General features: G+C 41.0%; 1 pseudogene; it reads left to right on the top strand.

Annotated features, from left to right (window-relative positions):
• The first annotated feature begins 7,546 nt into the window (after positions 1-7,546).
• Positions 7,547-8,631, top strand: LOC148003726 (L-aminoadipate-semialdehyde dehydrogenase-phosphopantetheinyl transferase pseudogene; annotated as a pseudogene).
• The last annotated feature ends 3,569 nt before the right edge of the window (positions 8,632-12,200 follow it).

The raw sequence follows: 12,200 nt of genomic DNA on the forward strand, positions 1-12,200 counted from the left end.
GGCGTTTGGGAAGCAGCAGGTCCTTAGCCCGCCCGGGGTCACGTGGGAAGCGGCAGTCGGACTCTGATTGGCGGAGCGGGATGCAGGTCCCGAGAGGGAGGGGTCGGTGAGGAGGTGCAAGGAGGAGGCGGCCACCGATGCCACAGATGGGCTAGCTCTCTAGGCTCTAACCCGAGTGGGGCTAGGCGGGGATGGCTCTTGGGAGAAGCTCGGGCTTCAGGGCGGCTACTCCCACGCCCTTTCATCCCACTTGCCCGGCTGCTCTGCTCCAGGACGCCCCCTACTGTGTGCGAGGTCCGGGTTTGCGCCTCTCTTCTGTGCGTGACCCCCGGCAGCTAGCACCGGCTGCGGCTGGGTGGCCTTGTCTTCCAGCTAGATGTGGTGGGGGCGGAGTAGGTGGAGGACCAGCAGCCACAGGGCAAAAGGGGAAGCTGGTAGGGAGCAGAAGGCGTCCCGCCGGCGCCGCCGGGCCGGGAAAGGGATCCAGGCTGGGCATGTCCTGGTAGCATAAGAAGCACAAGGATGCTTCTCTAGGCGGTGGCAGAGAAAAGAGGGCAAGAGGCGGCAGTGCGAGAGCCAAAAAGCTCTGATGGCTTAAAGCAGCAGCAGCGGCAGCTAGCTCCCCATCAAACCCGACGGTGCTCGCCAGACTGGAGCAGCCAGTTTCGCCGACTCTCCCCAGTCTCCCTGTGTCTCCTATGCCTTCCAGGCTCTCTGCAGCTCAGTCCAGCTAGATTTGATTCCCTCTCCCCAGCGCTCTCTGGTAAAGTAAAGACTGGAACCTATTTGTGTGGCTGTCTAAAAGGTTCAACCAAATGTGGTTGGAAGGTCAGTTTTGGTCGGGACAAGAAGCCGGAGCAGCAGCGAGAAGCGTCCCTGCATTCAAGCTGAGAATGGGTTACAGGGCGAATCCACAGCGAAGCGGCATCCCGGAGGAGAGGACTTGCTTGGAGTGCTCAGGCGGTAGACCCGGGCGCTCTACGCCGCATCTGTGGATCACCGGCTACCTGGGAGAGGCAAGGGAGTCTAGCCCCGCAGGAGTCATTGCCTCCGCTTGGTCCTCCTTCGCCTCAGCACTGGGGAAACAGCAGAGCGGTACCCGCCTTCTTTCTGCCGCACTCCACGCAGTTAGGCACACTCTTTAGCTTAATGGTATGTTAGTTCTCAGGGCCCAGAGCTTTCTGGGACAAGGATGGAGAGAAAGTCTGTCTCCAGTGACTCAAGTCACTACTGCAGTCACAGGGTTCTTGGTGCCTTGCACCAAAGAGTTTTCCTTTTGAGTGTGTGATCGTTCAGTCATTTAGGGTATTGTTTTCATCCACATTATACATATGTACTCTTGCTCCATTTCCCTCTCCCTTCTCATTTCCTGCTCTGTCCTCTCTTTCTTTCAAAAGCGTTCCCCTTTCTCTTTCTTTAAATTACCTTGTATCCCCCTCCCATAACCTCCTGAATCTTGTCTAAGAGCATTGTTTGATAGCATCTAACAAGCAATTAGCGAGCTTTACCAATCACTTAAAAGAGTCACCAATAGACTTTGAAAGGGGGACTATCTATCCTCCGCAGACACCACCAGAAAACAAACTGTGCCATAGCAGTCTCTTTAAGAACTGTAACCTCCAACCTCTTCCTTGCTTTTTAACTTCCCCTTTGTGAGACGTGATCCTGCAACACCGCTGAGCCCTCAGAGCCACCTTTCTCTTCCTCTATATGTGAAACCCTTTCCTTTATCTCACATCCTGCCTCCCTCCCAAGACTACCTTTCCCCTCCCCCGACCACCTCTAAAGATTTCTGAATCTTGGTGTCTCTTGCCCCTGGCAAATAAGCAGCCGCAGATCTCAGCGTTCCAGTCAATGGCATCTCTCACCAGCGAAGACTCCATTAACACAGATCAATTTGACCAGACGTTGAAGGCATCAGAAAAATCGGCTTTTAGATGGAGCAACTGAATTGTTGAAGGAAAAGGAATGCCCAGAAGATGGAGCTGCCAGAGATATTGCAAAAACAAAGAAACAGAGATGCCTTTCAGCGGAGCCTGCGACATTCATTCAAGCTTAATGCAGATCTAGCCGCATCAACTACACTGTACCGAGTGAGGAGTGCCAAGGCGTGGATCAGCGATCAGCAACTAATCAGGCGTTTGAACACAAGCCCCTTTGCAACTAAAGGCAAAGTCTCTCAGACAATGTGTTTTTGCAATGATTATGGTCATAAACCAGCGTTAGGGTTGCAGGGTTTGACTACAACCTAGAATTATACAGAAGCTTTTAGCAAAGAAATTTGTTATTGAACTCTCTGCTTAGTGAAATTTTGGTGTGCTTTGTAAGAATTTGTATTCTTCAGACCCTTTGCCCACGGTAACTTAAACCGCCAAAGGAGTTCATGACTGGCGGCGACTGGGTAACAAACACTGTTGCCTGCACAGAGGTTCTTTAAATTATTGAGCAATTGGAACCAAAAAGCCTTTCAGCTGGAGATGCTGTGATTCTGTCCCACTCATGATACATTTAGTGTTACAGTGCCACCAAGAAACAGAATTTTGCAACTGGCATGCACCACCAAGTGGCAGAAGAACATCATTTACTGAAGGGATCACCGCATTGTTCAATATGTAAATAAAAGTATGCATATTATGTAGCTCTTCATTAGGTACTAGGGAAGTAGACCAGCACCGATGTTTGTTCTTTCACTCTTTCCCAGCAGGTTCTAATCAGTTTCCTTACTACATTTTCAATTATGCCCAGGAATCATGCTTAACAATATACATTATATGATTAGTAGTAATTTGATTGAACCCGTACCATTGGTGTCCAAAGTTCCTATTTAAATTAGTGCATAATAATAACTTCCAACATTCCTCAGCTGAACCACTTCAGTTGTGGAATAGTCTAGAACCGAGAGAGAGGTTGTCATATCTTAAAGAAATTGAAGATCATTTTTTTGTTTTTGCATAAAACTATGTTTAAAATGTAATAACTTTTTGTTGTCAGCTTCATGAATTATGTAGATTTGCATTTCATTTGAATTTTTATGATTTTGAAGTTATGAAGTCATTATTGCCCTTCCCCTCTCTTTCCTCCCAACTGTTCACAGGCATTCCTCATTTCTTGCAAACTCATTACCGTGTTTCTTTAGTCATTGTTACACATATGCATACATATAAAAGATAACTTTTAAAAACATTGAGGAGAGGCTGAGGGATAGCTTGGTTGTAGAGGATTTACCTCACAGGCAGGTGGCCTTGAATTTGATCAACTCCACAACATCAAGGACAACAAGAAAAAAATAATTTTGCAAGTGGAAAGGAACAGCATTAAAATCTGTGAAATTGGGGTTGGGGATTTAGCTCAGTGGTAGAGCGCTTGCCTAGCAAACGCAAGGCCCTGGGTTCGGTCCCCAGCTCCGAAAAAAAAAAATCTGTGAAATTACTTAGGGCTTAGGAAAATTGAGACAAGGAGGAGGAGGAAGAGGAGGGAGAGAAGGAAGAGGAGGGAGAGAAGGAAGAGGAGGGAGAGAAGGAAGAGGAAGAAGAGGAGGAGGAGGAAGAGGAAGAGGAGGAGAAAGAGGAGGAGGGGTTCTAGAAATGTAACACTGAAGATAAATGAGTTTGGAAAAAATATAAGACACTTTAGCAATGAGGGATTTGTTTTTCTTCTGTTTCTAAAGTTTTCTGATTGTTCAGTATAGGCATGAAGCATGTTGTGCCTTCTAATGTGTCAGACATTTAACCGACAGAAACACCTTGTTATTTAATTCCTATAGCACCAGTAGACGCAGAAATAACAACTAGTTTTGTTTTGTAAACAAGCATCATCAAGCATTTTAGAACTTAGCAAAACCTCTGTCTAGGGGTTGGGGATTTAGCTCAGTGGTAGAGCGCTTGCCTAGGAAGCGCAAGGCCCTGGGTTCGGTCCCCAGCTCCGAAAAAAAGAACCAAAAAAAAAAAAAAAAAAAAAAAAACCTCTGTCTAACATCAGAACACAAGACCTCCTACCATTTTTATCATACTACTGTTCCTTTGAGATGGACTATACGAGCTCTTCCCATGAAGACTATCAGTGCTTTCCTTGGTTCACAGAACACAGCCACATGCAGTAACTCTCAAGCAGAAACAATGAGATCCAGTGACTGCATATTTGTCTGACAATATTATAAATGGGGATTAATTTTTTAACATTTTAAATTTATTTTGTAGGCATGCATGTGTATATAACAGTATATATGTGGAGATCAAAGGAAACTTGTGAGAGTCAGTTTCTTCTTCTATGGACCATTAGGGTTCCAGAGATCAAACTCAGGTCATTAGGTTTGATGTTAAGCACTCTACCTATGAGCAGGCACACTGGCCCAGGAAAGTCTTAAAAAATATGTCTTTTACTTTTGAGAATAAAATTACACCATTTCTCTTTCCATTTTTTCCTTCTAAACCCTGTCAAATACCCTCTTTTCTCTTTCAAATGCATGGCCTACTCATAATTAATGTTGTTATATGCCCAAGACAATTTTCTGATGTTAGATATCATTGCTGAATTCCAACATACCCGACACAATTTGTCCATCAAACAAGAATAGTGGTCACTTCTGTTTTATTAGGGATGTTTTAATAATTAAGTAACACTATGCTTCTTTCTGTGGGGTAAAATGTTTGACACACTAAGAAGCATTATGTATGTCTATAAGTATATGCATATAATACATATATATGTAGTATGTCTAATATATGTTTTATGTAATATATAATGTTTTGTCTGTATAATGTTACTTGTATGTATGCTTTCAGGGCTGACCAGTTGACATTAGTTAACCATTTCCTGTGCTATTCCCCGGAGAGGACTATTTCTCTTACTCTCAGAATTCCTTGCGTGCTTGTGGTTCTTTGTATAGGGCCGAGGTCTCTCCACCTTTTCCTCATCCCCTTTGGCATGTCTATGGATATTCTTGTTCAGCTCATGATGATGAGTAAACAGAGATAGCTTCTGACAATTTCAGGAAACAGTCTCATAGAAAGCTCGCTGGTCCTGTGGGTCCCACGTCTTTCACTCCCTCTGCTGCCATGTTCCCTGAGCCTTAGATGACAAAGTTGCTTTGTAGATGGATCCATTGCAACTGAGTGCCATTGCAACTCTGCATTTTGATTTCTTAGAGTTCTCTGTAATGATCTTCCTGTGTCACAAAGAGAAGTTTCCTTGGTGGGGGGGGGTGAGTAGAAGTTTCATATCTCACCAGCAGAATTTTCCAATCAGAAAATTTGGAGTTGGATTCTGTAATCTGTATTCATTCTGGCTTTGGAACTAAGGTACTACGTATGCCTAAGCATGAGTTAAAAATGTCTGAACTCTCACTACGATTTCACATTGTTTTGGTAGAGAAGTTAACAGAGACTTAAACTCTGCGCATTGAGAAGCTATGGGACCTGTTTTGTGCATGATCGTCAAGAATATATTAAGTGGCTAATATGTCTAACTTAGCAACTATATAGCTGTAGATAGTTAATAACACCTACTAAGAATGTTCTGGAGATTAAGGAAAACCTTTCATTAATTAGGAGAATTCCTATACAAATGGGTGAACAGCTGAATCTGTGAATGAACGCACATACGTACCATTTTCTGTATACAAGCCAAAGTAATTATGGCTGAATGATACTGTACAAAGTATGTTGATCACTAGCAATTAAAGAGGAGTACAGTATTAATATTGCAATTTAATTTCCAATCTACTTCAGATAGGTAAGTAGAAACAATGCTCCAAATTGTATTCCCTTAATAGGAACATGAAAAGCACATATTAAAATTTCTTCGTATGATAAATCTAATGGAGCCATGATTCTAGATGAAATTCTACTGACATTTTCCAGAAGCTGTCTTCATTTCTTACTGACTTTTATCACAAAAAAGTAGTCATATTTGCTATTTTCTCTATTTTATACAGTTAACAATGTTTAAGTTTCACTATGTAATTTACAAACAACTTCATAAAGTTTAATTTTATCTACACTTTTAAATTCTTGTGTTTTTAGTTATTTTTGATACTTAAAGTTTAGCTTTGTAATTTTAGTATTGGAGAAATAGTTTAATCTTAGGTCACTGGGCCTTAGTCATGGCTTTATATCATAACTGTCTAGGGAATTAAAATACACTGATTAACAGTTCCACCCAGCTCTTGGAAACTCTGAGTTAATATTGGCATGCACTTAAGAAATTCTCCTGGTGTTCTAATATCATGCTTTGGCTGAACCCTGTGTTGACAAGAAGGATCCTTCCTTCAGTATCCACATATCCAAGTTGGAGAAACAACTGAGTGAAGTTTTTTCTAGTTGAGGCTTTTAAATTCATCTCACAATACTTTCTGATAGCAATATCTAATAAAGCAATATAAAACAGATGATGTTTGAAACTAGCTTGCCAATAATTTACAGAACAAGAACAACTACAATTGAATTTTGAGAGTTAAAAGCTACAGCTACCTCAATATGACTTGGTTTCTTTGTATTTACAAATTCAAATTAGATTTAGTGTCTGTTATTTAAATGGCAGCCTTATGCTGGGACCTACTGCAAGACTTTTGTTTTCCAGTCCATCGTACAATCTTTTCATTTTTAGTCAGAAGAAGAAAAAACTATTTACCTATTTCTCTCTTTTCTTTCTTTTTTTTCTTTCTTTTTTTCCCTTTTTGCTACTCATGGCTATGACTAGTCTGTACTAGACCTCTTTCTGGCTTTGTAAAAAGGACTACAAAGGTAGTTATTTTCAGATTGTGTCATTAGCACCAGAGTCTTTAAATTTCTGAATATTATATCCATTCATTCCTCAAAATACATCTCAGTCATTTTCCAAGTGATAAATCAGGTACTTGGAGCACTAATGTCCTCTGACTTTGCCTATGTCCCCTCAAACCCTGCATTGGAAGGAAGGCAGGGAGGGATGGAAAGAAATGGAGGGAGAGAAGGAGGTGAGTAGAGGGAGGAAAGAAAAGGTGAGACTGCCCTTTGTCATCTAAGGAAACTGGAAATGGCTGTACACTTCTGTCTTATAGCTTCCTTAAAAGCTCTGTGGAACCCTGTGGTTAAGTCAAATCCATGCACATCAAATAAAACTAAACACCTGTTTAACTTTATTGAATCCATATTTTTCAATATTATTTGATCATTGAATCCCTTTTAGCAGGAGGGCCTTAAATGATGGCAGCAGATTTTTCTATGCTAATATTATTGTCTTACAGTAGTTTAGAGGAAGGAAAGCTCTTTAAAATAGCTGAAAATTTGGGGGGATAGTCCTGTTCATCCCCTCTGACTTTTCTCGCACACAGTCAGGTGCAATGTCAGCATTAGTATAGCAAGTCTCCCAGGGCTTTCTTCTCTGCAATATTCCCTCCTGCTGTGGATGTTTCAGGAACAAGACTAAAGTATCAGCTTTTGCTGACACAATCTTTAAAGTACTGTCTTCCAGTTCATGTTATGTAAACTTTAAATTATTGTAATTTCCTTAGCAGTGTTTCTAGCATAAGGTCAGATGTTGATAGTATCGGATGATACTACATCAGATGAACAGAACTTGAATCACAAGATTGAAAATAGAAGCTGCCTCACTTCCTTACACCTTTACACACACATACATACTTCCTCACTGGCTGGGTTATTAAAGACTCTGATAAAAGAACCATGTCTGTTCTACCTGGCCTGCGTATTGGCGGTCAAAGCGGGTCATATGTTGTTCCCCGCTAAGAGGCTGTGCTTGGTACCATCCATGGAGGGCATTCACTGGGCTGTCTCCTATGCCACCTGGCAGTCAAGTTGAGCCACTGGCTTCTTATGGTGTGGTTGATCCAGCCTGAGGAGAAGGAGTCCATCCGCCAGTATGTTTGTCTGAGACTCCAAGGAGGCCATGGCTTGTTGTCTGATGATAAGGAATTAGTTGCAGAGAAATTAAATATCCCTTGGGTTCATATCCATCTGCAGAAAACTTCAAAGGGAAAGCAGGTTCTTGTGAAAGACTCATTGAATCCCTATCCCAATTTCAACGTAAACATCTCTCATCAAGGGGACTATGTAGTTCTTGCTGCAGAACCTGAGTTACAAATTGTCATTGATAGCATGAAGACTAGTTTTCCAGGTCTTGATTCAATTCCAGAATTCTTGCATATTATGGAAGAAAGTTTACCAACAAGGAGTGGGAAACAATCAGAAGTTTTAATGATGAGTGGACTCAATTGGGTGTTTTACCAGCACTGGGTGCTGAAAGACAACTTCATAAAAGTCATTGGTTGCATTGGGATTTGAAATGCAGTGGCTAGAATTTGACGTATCTCCATTAAGCATGGACACTGGCCAGGTTTATAAGGAAACACGTTTGATTTTAGATGGGGAAGAAGAAAAAGAAACTGGGCCTTTGAGGAAAGCAAAATAGATGAACACTACTTTGTTGGAGTGGCTGTTAGGAAGCCTGATGGATCTAGACATCAAAATGTTTCATATTAAGATAATTCTAAACCATCCTAGAGGAAGCTTATCATCCTTAACTTTAATGATTCGGTAGCATCTGCTATTCCTAGGACACCTGAGGATCCTTTATTTTGGGGACTGTTTTTGTTTCACAGAAGAAATTCTAGTATGAAATGGTACCAGGTCATGATAGGATTCTCTGAGTAAGGAAAATAGATGAAAAGAGTAATCTTGTGTATTCACTGAAGCAAATTGCCTGATGTGATTAAATTTTACTTAACAAAACATTTTTAAAGGCACGAATGCTTTTTAAGAGCACATTTCCAGTCCAGTGCCTCCATTGTCTCGGCAAGTATGTTTACATCTTCCTTCCAGAACTGTAATTAATAGAAACGATGGCAGAATCTTCCCAGGATACAGGTGCATTTTAGCAAGAAAAACTAAAGTGCAAACATGCTGAGGGCAGGCAGTTCCCTTTGCTTTTCATAGAACTACTCTAAAATTTCTGTTATCTTTCCAGAAACTTTTGCTGCGAATTAATCCACATTAGCTTTTCTAAAAGTAGGGACAGGTGTTTTGCAGTGATAAGAAAATACATCTGCCCTTCATATCTGTTTCTGCTACATAAACTTAGTGGTTCTAAGCTACTGTCCTGCATGACATCTGTTTGACATATAGCACAAGGTTTAAGTTGTCAGCATTACAACACTCATTTTTGCCTTGACTGCACTAACACACACTGCTGTTGGAACTTGCAGGTTTTATGTCTTTATAAGTTGTAACATTTATTTTATCAGTGATAGATTAGCCCTCCAAAGATTCCATCAACTCAGATGTATCTGTTTTTTTTTTTTAAAACCACTGTCAAAATTAGACTACTAGAGAAAAAAAGTAAGCCTCTTGTCTTAGTTCGGGTTTCATTGCTATGAAGAGACACCATAACCATGGCAGCTCTTCTAAAGGACAACATTTAATATGGGACTAGCTCACAAGTTCAGAGGTTCAGTCCACTACCATTACTGCAGGAAGCATGGTTGTATCTAAGCAGGCATGGCCCTGAAGGAGCTGAGAGTTGTACCTCTTGTTCCAAAAGAAGCTAGGAGAAGAGTGCCTCCCAAGTGGTTAGGAGGAGGGTTCAAAGCCCATCCCTGCAGTGACACACATCCTCCAGCAAAGCCACACCTCATTGTGCCATTGCCTGGGCCAAACATATTCAAACCAGTATACCTGGTGTGCTTTGGGAGAATTTCATTGGGGTCACACTACCGTGGTTGAGGAAAATGTACCATAGAGTACTCATTTCTGTGTTAGGAGTTTTCATTGTCTGTGTCATTACTGTGACATTTTGAGAGACATCCTTATGCCCTGCAGACAGGTTTTAGAAGTGGAGTGACTGGTTCGAAGGGTTTAAACAAACAGCTTTAGGTGTTACCTCATTGCTCTTGAAGAACTGCAGCTTCCGCTTCAGTTAGTCCTGTTTGCATACCACTTGTGCCCTCTGATCCAACTGCAGGTATTACCTTGCTTTTTATTTATCTGAAGACTGGTTTGTTGGTTTTGTTGTTGTTCTTTCCTTGTATTGAATAGCTGTATAACTTAAAAGTGATGTATCACATTTCAATTTGCATCCCTTTCATCACAAGTGAGGTTAATATGACACGGTTATTGGTTATTTGTATTTCCTTTTTATGAACCTATTGCTCATCCTCATTTGTTTTCATTTACTAAATAGACCTAAAGTGAACGTAACATATTAAGATGCCAAGACCATCGTATTGATAAGACAATCTATTTATGATTGTGCTGAGTGCCTTCAGGAGTTAATCTTGATACTGTTAAATAACAAGAATTAGAGTATTGTTTTTATTACTAACATTAAATATTGTGTGTAACTGCTCTTAAAAAAAGGACAATGTGATTTCTCATGACAGGATCCAGGAACCTACAACATCTGAGCTGAGTTGGTGCTCTGGATCATAGAAACCTTTGTGTCCTGGGAAGGATAATTAGCTTCTCTGAGCTTCAATATTCTCTCTTAGTCAGGTGTCTACTTTAAAAAAATTACTCGTGTAGCAAAGAAAGAGTCATGTGTTACAAAAGAGAGGCTATGTGCTGCCACTCAGGGTAGGACAGAGACAGGTCAGAGAAAATTGAAACTGGCAAATTGAAAACCAGCAGAAGTAAAGGCAGCTCTCCTGTTTCACCCCAGTGCTCTTTTGTAAACCTCAGATATTTGAATTTTCTGTTGTCCACATTAGCTCATTTTTTTCTGAAGCTTTGAAATCCTAATTGTAATAAGTTCATAATTGAATTTAATTATAGTGGTTATCTACCATACATTATTTGTGTATTATTATGAAATCATGAGTGTTCTAAATGTCAATATATTTAACTATGGAGAAAGATGTACTAATTTATTTCTTATTTTATGTAAGTTCCCCAAATTATATTTCAAAGAGTCTTGCCTGTCATATACAAGTGCCTCTCTGCTGGAGATTTCCCCAGTGTTCTTAGCGAGCCAGCCCAGAGGGTACAGGGCAAAGGCTGCAATGGAGAGAGTTCACAGCCTGTGTTTCCCACTGGGACATCAGCCTCTGTTACACACTGACTTGAAGGGGGAAACAATGGCATTTGGGAAATATGCTCTTATTCCTGTCTCCCCTCTGGGTAGCCTACAGACACAAATATACCACTAGGAAACAACTGGAGTCCACCTTGACTTTCTGGTGTCTTCATGCCCTGCAGAAAGGGGAAGGTGGGACCCAGGACAAGAGGGATCAGGTATGATTGGGAGCAAGTACTGAGTGCTGGAGGGCACTGGAATGCCTCATTAGCTTAGGGAAATATTTCACAAATCTCAGGTGCTAGTTGAATAGGTTCTTACCATGAGAAAGGAAATAGAACCTGTAATCTTAACCAAGGCTAGGTGACATTCAGCAGGTAGAGGTGTGTGGGGGGTGGCAGTTGAACTTCCCAGACAAGAACAGAGAATGGGAAGCCCTCCCAATAAAGGGAGTCAGCCATAGAGTACCAAGCCACAGAAGGCTATCTAGTCAATGGTAGACTTTCACCTTAATTAGCAGAGTTTTTCAACATCTCCCATGATTTATTTTTTAATGGAGAAATATCACTAAAGTACCCAGCCTCTATACTGGGGACAGTGTGGTACTGAACCAGAATCCAATTAGCAGTGATGTTTGCAATGTATTCACTGTTTTAAAAATTGAACAAGGCAGGGTATAAGCATCAAAATAAAACAACACACACCAGAGGGGTAATGAGGGGTGGGAGCCAGAGAGACAGGGATTATTGAATCAACTTGCTGCTTATTGGCTTGGTCCATATTGCTTGTTCATTCAGATTTCTTATATAACCCAAGATCACAAGCACAGAGGTAAGGCTGTCCCCAGTGGTGCTGAGCTCTCCCATATCTGTCACTAATGAAGAAAATGTCCTACAAGCTTCCCTACAGCCAGGTCTTAAAGAGAAATTTGTTTTCACCTCCCTTCCAGTGACTTTACATTGTGTCAAACTGACATAAAAACTAACTGGCATACATCAGCTGTTGGTGGTGAAATATTGAGCAATGATTCTTTTAATGAAGTTAATGAAGACTAAAACTTAGATAGTTAAAATACTTTTATGTATTTTATAATCAACATCAGTATTATTATATTTGTATTGTACCAGTGAACAAGTGAGGAAAGAAATATGATGTCATTAATCAATGCGCCAAAACTGTAAAATTTTATGGCTTTC

The sequence above is a fragment of the Rattus norvegicus genome, chromosome 9 (assembly GCF_021556685.1).
Source record: "Rattus norvegicus strain SHRSP/BbbUtx chromosome 9, alternate assembly SHRSP_T2T, whole genome shotgun sequence".
NCBI lineage: Eukaryota > Metazoa > Chordata > Mammalia > Rodentia > Muridae > Rattus > Rattus norvegicus.